The 7,638-nt window shown below is 49.6% G+C and overlaps 1 pseudogene; it reads right to left on the bottom strand.

The window, feature by feature from the left end:
- Positions 1-414: 414 nt before the first annotated feature.
- Positions 415-1,128, bottom strand: LOC144116307 (sentrin-specific protease 1 pseudogene; annotated as a pseudogene).
- Between the last annotated feature and the right edge of the window lie 6,510 nt (positions 1,129-7,638).

Below are 7,638 nucleotides of genomic sequence, written 5' to 3'. Positions count from 1 at the left end.
ACAGTGTCACCGCGAATTGAACACCGGGTGGTGGAAATTATTTCGGAGACCTCGGCACCGCCGCCTTCGCCCCGCCCCCCTCATTTCCGTCTCTTCAAATAAAGTTTCTACCACCACCCAATACATATTCAAATATCGGCAGTAATCAAACCAATTGCACACTATCTACATGCAAAACCCGCAAGCACGACAGCAAGTGCCTCGGCGAACGCTTACACACGCACTGAAATATACATAATGGACAAGCCGAGGCAGTAGGTATGAAAAACAATCAACAATGGCGCGAACCGGCCAATCAGAAAAATTAGACCAAATGACATAACAAAAACGCACTCAAGCTGCATGCGTACTGTCAACATGGAAACATAATGCACGGATGCTAGAAACGATGCACGTTGACACAAGTAGAGTTCATCACGGAAGGAGGCCACCGTGTAAGCTCTCGTACACAATACGCCTGCGAAAGTACGGCATGTGCTTCTGCTCGAACAAAATCGGTGCATCCCGTGTGAGACACTCGGCGTATTGACAGAGGAAGACGCCACAGTCGGAGGTGTTCTCCTGGAGCGGCACATCAGCTGGGTAAAAATACCAGCCGTTCCAGTCCATTTCGCTGTCCTGCCAGCCGCTCATCTTTTCTAGGTAATCCGCCAAATCGTCGATGATGCTGGAATGTTCATCGCGCGGACCCAGGCTGTCGTAGATGACTATCTCGGGCTTTCGGAAATCAATCACGGCGAGACACCAGTGATGGAGGTCCTCCAAATGCACGGGCACCAGTACAATGTCATAGGCGAAGAAGTCGGCGCCTCTCGTCCAGCGTTTCACGCCGTCAGGCCCACAGAGACGCAACTTCGTGTAGAAAAATGAACTGAACGCGTACACGGGTGGTCCGCCTCGCCTCTCGGAGCATTCCGCGATCATGGCAAGGTAAAAGTTCACGATCGTGTCATTAAGCCACTTGCCTTCTTTTAGCGTGGCTATGTCACGTCGAGTGACAGCCATAGAGAAGCCCTCGACCAGAACCTGGTCCGGTGAGTCCCCCTCCAACGCTTCCGACACTTCTTTCTGCATAGCAGAAGTGAGTGGCCGATGATTAACGTCTCCCTCGATGCTTATCGCCGCCATGTTGTTACTGCAGGTTTGCACAGGGGCGCTCAGGAGATTGGATCGCTCTTCTAAGAATCCTTCCTGAACGGCAGGTTGAAGCGTCCCTCTGCAATGTCGGGAAACGCAGAGAAGTCAGCGAACGTGAGGGGGTAGCGTCTGATGTAAACGCAAGAGTGCTACTCGCACTGCACGGTCAGCGTTCATCTTACCTCGGAGGTGCAGACGGCTTGTCGGTTTCCGATTACCTCGCCGATGGTCAGGCTCGATCAGTCTTCAAACAATCCGTCCTGAACGGCCGTTTGAAGCGTCCGTCTCCAACTGTCGGGAGACCCAGAGCAGTCAGCGAACGTCACGTGGCTAAAGGCTGACTTAAACGCTAAACTGATGGTCGCTCTGCGCCGTCAGCGTTCCTCTTACCTCGGACGTGCAGACGGCTTGTCGGTTTCCGAACACTTCGCAGGTGGTCGAGCAGTGGCCGCCGGAGAGACGCGTGCAGGACGACTCCGAGAAGGCACAATTGTCCTGAGAAACGCAAGGCGAGTGCAGCTAGTCTTGCGCGAACCTCTCAGGGCCCCTGAAGAAACGCATCTGATATCGCAGAAGACAATGGCCGCGTCTTTTCAGTTCACGAATCCGGGCAGCTTCCGGCCGGCCTCAACGACGTCACTTCCTCCCATTTCTAAAAATAAATATCAAATTGTCCTGGCGGCCACGTTTCGATGAACGCGAAACGTAAAGGCGCCCGTGTGCTCTGCTATGTTAGTGCACGTGAAATGATCGCCAGGTGGTCGTAGCGGTGGTAAGTGGTTTTTATTAAAATAATAATAAAAAGGAAGGAAAAGATTTTCGCTAGCCCCGGCATCTGCCATCGATACTGAAGCACTGTGCGTGCTTGCGTGCATGTGCGTTTGTGCGTGCGTGTGTGTGTGTGTGTGTGCGTGTGTGTGCGCGCGTCTGTGTTCGTGTGCGCGCGTTCGTGTGTGTGTGTGTGGGGGTGTGTGTGTGTGTGTGTGTGCGTGCGTGTGTGTGTGCGCGCGCGTCTGCGTTCGTGTGCGCCCATGCGTGCGTATGTGTGTGTGTGCGTGTCTGTGTTCGTGTGCGCGCGTGCGTGCGTGTGTGTGTGTGTGTGCGCGCGTCTGCGTTCGTGTGCGCGTTCGTGCGTGTGTGTGTGTGTGCGCGCGTGCGTGCGTGCGTGTGTGTGTGTGCGTGCGTGTGTGTGTGTGTGTGTGTGTGTGTGTGTGTGTGTGTGTGTGTGTGTGTGTGTGTGTGTGTGTGTGTGTGTGTGTGTGTGTGTGTGATCGCGCTACGTAGTGCGCCAGTCGATCTTCGGATGTGAAAAGTTTGGTTTGTGAATTGCAATTAATTAAATTGTATTCGTGAAAATAATTGCTGTACTTGAAGCCGGTATTGGGTGAATAATCCGATGATAAAAAGATGTAAATGCGTGAGAATAAGTCGTATTATGAAAAATAAGAAAACAAAAATAAATTAAGAAAGAGCAGTAAATAAATACAAAAACATATTACCAGAGACCATCGCTACAGCACCTCTTCCTTTCTTCTCTCAGTCCCTCCTTTAACCTTTCCCTCACGGCACGGTACAGGTGTCCGCCGAGATTTGACAGATAATGCGCCATTTCCTTTCCTAAACAACCAATGAACCACACAAAAGTTTCAAATTATATATATATATAAAATGAAAAATGGAGGGAGAAAGAGAGGAAAGGCAAAGGCCTTCGCATTTCCGCTCTTAGGCACACTTAACCGCAATCCTGTATTTTCGTTTTTTTTTTTAAATTGAAAGCTCTACTACTTCCTCTGTTCCGCTTGTTTCGCCGACTGCGTCGCTTTGACCTTCAGCGCCCTTGAGCTGCTTCGGAGCTGCGCTGGCTCGACCATGCAAGTAGCCGCGTCACTCGCCGCGGTGATTCCGCCGCCGGCGTCTGCGCCGTGGGGCCGCAGCGCATGCGCTGTCCCGCGGTCAGACCGCTGTCAAGCGTCGCGCGCTTGGCCGCGCTTTAGAGGAGCGTACCGCTCGCCTAGACAGTGCGCGCTTCGCCGTGGATCCGAGCGAAGCTAGGCCTTCTTAGAGCGTTACGCATAGGACCTTGCGACGTCGTCGGCGAGCCTCAGCTGATCACTCCGCGGATATCACCCGCTTTCGAATTGTATAACTGCGCTTAGAAGATTTAAACCTTCAGCAATATCAGGCGCCTGCGCCTGAGAGAGCTTTTCGTTTTTAGTTCCTGATCGCTGTACCTCAATGCCTTCGACTGTATATTTTCCACTTTGCCGCCAAAAACCTGCGTTATACGTTCCACTCTTCACTTTTAAAGGCTGCATTTTTGGGTGATTTTTTTTCATAGTTATATATTTCGCTCCCTTACCATCGGTCAGTCCTGCCATCGATAGGGCAGTGAGCGAACTGGGCTGCAGATCTTAGTCGTGATGTCACAAGTCGTGACTACCAATGGTAGAAAGGGAAGTGCGTACAGCCCGGGTAGGGACATTTATCGAGCATTCGCCAAGAGTCACACTCTGAAAAGGTTGTTCGAAAGCGTGAAACGTCAAACGGTAGACGAGCAAAAGTTTGACGCTGGCAAACAATCTTTTCAAAATGCGGCTCTAGGCGAATGCTCGTTAAATGTCCCCACCCGGGCTGTACGCACTTACCTTTCTTCACGGTTTAGGCGAGTCTCTTTCAGCTCAGGTGTACACACATAGAGCGAGACAGTTGGAGCGCATCGCCCTTCTACATCTCCTCTTACTTACGCTATAGTAATAGGGAAGAACGCTACGCAAAGAAGAAACGGGCCCCTCTAATCGATAGACCAAACGTATATAAACTACGTCCCTTGATTCTTAAACGCATTAAATGCAACGACCCAATGCCGAAATTGCGTGCAGGGCTTAAACACGTAAAAAGACAGCTAACCACTTTAAATCGGGCTATCGAAAAACGAAAAAAATTGGAGGCTTCTCAAGGTTAAGCCCAATGGATGCGAAGCATGTTAAGCAGCTGCCTCAGTGTGGATGGGGCTAAGTAACGGAGACGTGGTTTTCGCTTGGCTAGGCGTTCTTCGCGTTCTTCATCGGTTTCCGTAGCACGCTGCAGCCTTCGTTCTGCATTCCTATTATTAACGCCCTTAGCGTTTGGAGGCATCTTCACCGCATACACGCCCGGCGCAAAGACGCTGGCGCGGTTGCGGGCACAGAGACTGACGCGACGGCGGGCGCGCGCCGCTTCATCCCTGGCGTGACGTCACATATCACGTGATGCAGCGATGGTGGCGCCGCCGCCGCGTCGCGCGCGGCGGCGCGAACCGAAGCGTGGAGGCCTCCGCCGGGCGACGTCCGACGGCGCGATATGAGGCCCCATCTGCAGCCGGTGTGACGTCATCACGTGACGTCACATCATGTGATCTCACTTCAGGGTCAATGGTGGCCACCGCCGGGAGGCGACCGACGGCGCGATATGAGGCCCCATCTGCAGCCTGTGTGATGTCATCACGTCACGTCATGTCACGTGACCCCACTTCAGGGTCAATGGTGGCCACCGCCGGGTGTCGCGCGAAGGCCTGAAACCTACGTTAATATGCTTCGCATAAAAGCTGGAAAGCTCGTTTTTAGTGCATAACATCGCGTTTGTGATGACCGCGGCGGCTGCGTTTTTATGGAGGAAGAACGCTAAGGCACCCGTGTGCTGTGCGATGTCAGTGCACGTTAAAGACCCCCAGGTGGTCGAAATTATTCCGGAAACCTCCACTACGGCACTTCTTTCTTCCTTTCTGGTTTCACTCCCTCTCATTTTTTCCTTCCCTTCCGCCGCGGTCCATGTGTCCAATGATATATTAGACATATACTGCGCCATTTCTTTTCCCCCAAAAGCAATTATTTTTTTTATTATTATTATTATCAACCTCGCGTGTGCAAAAGATGTAATCTCGGCCGCATCTGTAGTGAAATGGGACATGAGAATTGCAAAAAATTTGTTGAGTTATTTAAACGATAAAATATAAAAACGAATTATCAAACCAATAAGCGACAAAATAAAATATTATTAGTCACTGGCACTTAATCATATATGAGTGCTAAATCGCACCTCCTGATATCGGCTCCTGAGTATCGACAAGCGACCGGCGCTCCATTCCCTTACGGCGCGGTTCAGGTGTCCAACGATATATGAGACAGATACTGCGCCATTTCCTTTCCCACCCCAAAAAAAACTAACCAACCAGTTGAAGAGTCACTCCGGGACGTGGCACGACTTCTTTAGCCGCATCTTCGTTGTGACGCTTCCCGAGCTGTGCGGCGCATTCTTCTGGCGTCTCTTGAGCGCGTTCTCTCTTCCTAGCTTCGGTTTGTCGTTGTTGCGTCTCTTCCGCGCACTTCATAACGGCTACAACACACTGATGTTGCTTTTGCTGATAGGAAGAAAGAAATGGAAAGTGCACGGGCCTGCCTACTGGCTCAAACCGAGCCGCGCTCGCTGCCGCGTGCTGAAAGTAGGAGAGTTAAAGGATAGGAGAGCAATGTTAAAAAGAAAAGGCGCATGCTAATATACCCCGGGTTGATTCCGGAGGCAGAGCAATAGCGGGCCGACCCGTGCTAGAGTGATTCAAGCCAAGCACACCGCCATATTTCTAAAATAACTTTAATATCTTGGGTAGAAGGACACGCTATAAAAATAATAATTGGTTTTGGGGGGAAAGGAAATGGCGCAGTATCTGTCTCATATATCGTTGGACACCTGAACCACGCCGTAAGGGAAGGGATAAAGGAGGGAGTGAAAGAAAAAATGAAGAGGTGCCGTAGTGGAGGTCTCTGGAATAATTTCGACCACCTTGGCATCTTTAACCTGCAATATATATATATATAGTCGAGACAAGATCTCGACTTCTTCACGTGGGACACCTCGGCCCGGTCGGGCTAAACTTTGGAGGTGACAGTGCCCTTGTCGCTATCTCTGTACTTCGTAACTATCGCACCTATGTCGTTTTTCTGTAAATGTATACATTTTTGCGTTCCTTCTTAATAAAACTTAGTTGCGAGACAGCGCTTGTTTTGTCCCTTTTCTGTGTCCTTCGTCCGTTCGCGCTGAATTTTACCGCCACAATGTACATCAATACGCCCAACTCACCATTCTTCTGTAAACCCTCCTGGACATTATTATTATTATTATTATTATTATTATTATTATTATTATTATTATTATTATTATTATTATTATTATTATTATTGCTGGACTCAAGTTATTACTCATTCACCTCCACTGCGGCACCACTTTCTTCCTTTCTTCTTTCGCTCCCTCCCATTTTATTCCTCCCCTTATGGCGCGGATAGGGTATCCACCTATATATGAAGACGGTTTCTTTGTCATTTCCTTTCCTCAAAACCAATTTTCATTTTCTTTTTCAACGCACCCTCTTCCATCCAATGGTATCGGCCGGTTCTCATGACCCTGAAGGGAATGGGTATCACAATGGAGAAAGGTGTCTATTCCTCGACCATATGGGAATGAGATTATCTCCTTTCATCTACCACTACCTGCTTTGTCACACTAGCAGGGTCATAAGAATCGGCCGACACCATGGGCCCGAAGGGAGTCCTTTGATGACTGGAAAGGTGTATCCGACTATTGTGTACACCACACAGACAGCAGAGGGAATGAAAGGCTACGGGAATATGTTGTCGAAAACTGGGCAGCACGCGGGGGTTGAGTGGTGATGGCGCTCGGCTGCTGGCCCGAAAGACGTGGTTTCGATCCCGGCTGTGGCGGTCCAATCCAGATGGGGGAGAAATTGTAGACTTCCATGTATTGTGCGATATCAGTGCACGTTATTGTACTCCAGGTGGCCGTATTTTGCGGAGCAATTCACTTCGATGTCCCTCATAGCCTGAGTCGCTTTGAGACGTTAGACATCCATAAACCATAAACAAACATAAGAAGGAAATTTGCCGTCAATCCAATCTGTATACTTGAATAGGAACATGTGCGGAGCGAATTGCATGAAAGACAAAGATTTACAAGGCACTGCGACAAATTAAATACACCAGTACATGTGTAGAAGAGAAAAAAATTCTGGAAACCTTGAAGCTTCAAAGCCTTCCATTCCCGTCAGCGTGGTAGCATTAATTGGCGGGCGACTCGCAAATGTTGAATATGACTGGATCATGAGGCAGGCAGAAAAAATCTCTGCGCTTTAAGAGCCTAACTAAGGTTACCAACCCATGCTGCCCTACCAACACCCGTGGGCACAGCGTGCTGATTTTTTTAGGCTACGCAGCAGCTAATTCTCTACACTGTGGTTGGAAACCTCGCCATACAGGCAACAAAATTAGTATGTTTCTGTCAGACGTTTAAAGGATATTCGACAGTTTCGCAGCCAGCAACAGATTTCCTTATACATTTTTTTAGTGGTAGTGGTTTATTAACTTCATAATAAAAAAGGAAGGATAAGATTTTTGCTTGCCCCGGCATCTGCCATCGATACTGAAGCACCTGAGCTGGGGCAGCGGAAATGATGGA

This window comes from Amblyomma americanum, chromosome 1 (assembly GCF_052857255.1).
Source record: "Amblyomma americanum isolate KBUSLIRL-KWMA chromosome 1, ASM5285725v1, whole genome shotgun sequence".
In the NCBI taxonomy this organism is placed as follows: Eukaryota; Metazoa; Arthropoda; class Arachnida; order Ixodida; family Ixodidae; genus Amblyomma; species Amblyomma americanum.
The sequence above is the reverse complement of the archived record's forward strand: the minus strand, read 5'-3'. Positions and strand labels throughout refer to the sequence as shown.